Source organism: Phodopus roborovskii, unplaced genomic scaffold, assembly GCF_943737965.1.
Source record: "Phodopus roborovskii unplaced genomic scaffold, PHOROB, whole genome shotgun sequence".
Lineage (NCBI taxonomy): Eukaryota > Metazoa > Chordata > Mammalia > Rodentia > Cricetidae > Phodopus > Phodopus roborovskii.
Window position 1 is genome coordinate 20,680,788 of NW_026126433.1, and position 1,354 is coordinate 20,682,141.

At 37.5% G+C, this 1,354-nt stretch overlaps 1 pseudogene; it reads left to right on the top strand.

The window, feature by feature from the left end:
• Positions 1 to 233: 233 nt before the first annotated feature.
• On the top strand, positions 234 to 881 carry LOC127223233 (mas-related G-protein coupled receptor member B1-like; annotated as a pseudogene).
• Positions 882 to 1,354: the final 473 nt, after the last annotated feature.

The following is a 1,354-nucleotide window of genomic DNA, read 5'->3' on the forward strand; positions in this document are numbered from 1 at the left end:
ATTTTATTATATTTATCCATGCTAATGTCTGATTGAAAATGGCCATAAATACTGTTCTAAAACTAAAAGATTTGGTCTTTGAGTGTCTATATGTTATGACAATATATTTCCTCTGTATATTTTAAGAAAAATGCATTAAATAAAATGCCCATGGCCTCGTCAAAACTATTTCAGTCAGTGTGACATTTTTTTTTTCAAATCATTACCACTCCTCTGTATTTTTTTTTTTTGTTATGTTAAACTTTACTTATCATTGTGGCCTGAGCATGCTCAGTGTCATTAGCTTTGAACACTGCCTGTCTGTCATTTGGCCCATCTCATATCGCTGTCAATGCCCAAGGCACATGTCAGCTGTCATGTGTACTCTGCTTTGGGTCTTGTCACTACTGCTGAGCATCCTGGAAGGGAAGTAATGTGGTCTCGTATTTGATAGTCTTGGCCCTGGTGGTTGTCAGTCATTTGATTTCATCACTGCTGCATGGTTAATTATTTTGTTTGTGGTTCTCTTGGAGTCTAGTCTGGCATTAGTGTTTACTATCTTCTGTGGATCACACAGGATTTCTGTGACCAAGCTATATTTATGTGATCATTGTTTGCACAGTGCTGGTTTTCCTGCTCTTTGGTCTGCCTTATGGCATCTACTGGTTCCTCTTATCATGGATTGAGAATTTTAATTATCTTGCACCTTGTTACTTTTATCCAGTGACATTTTTCTGTCCTGTTTTAACAGTTGTGCCAATCCTATCGTTTATTTCCTTGTGGGTTGTATTAGGCATAGTAGGTTCAAGAGGAACGGTCTCAAGCTACTTCTGCAGAAAGCCATGCAGGACACTCCTGAAAAAAGAAGGATGTGGAGAGGGAGCTTCTTCAGGAAGAGCTAGAGAAAGGAAGACAGTTGGGCAGTGACTCAGAGCTGCTCTGATTAGGCAGAAGTAGCTTCAAGAAACATCTTTGTCCTTCTTAATTTGTGGCATTTTTTTCATAACCTTGTTTAGTGTTAAATAACTACATCTTATAATCCAAGCCCTTATTAAAATCTCTACATTTTCGAGAATATGTGAAGGATTGTCTTTCTTATATAAATTTTTGAAGGATTGTCTTTCTTATATAAATTTCTAACTCAACAAATTATATTCTTTTTTTAATTATACATGTCAATTCCATTTTCCTCTCCCTCCCTCCCTCCCTTCCTCCCTCCCTCTTACCCTTTCTGCCCCCTCACATGCACCCTGACCACCCCACCCCCCACCCCAATGATCTGTTTTCATCATATAAAACAGTAAGTCAAAAGTGACTTGCTGGCCTTTAGTCATTACAAAACATATGTGGAACTCATTATATATATATATATATA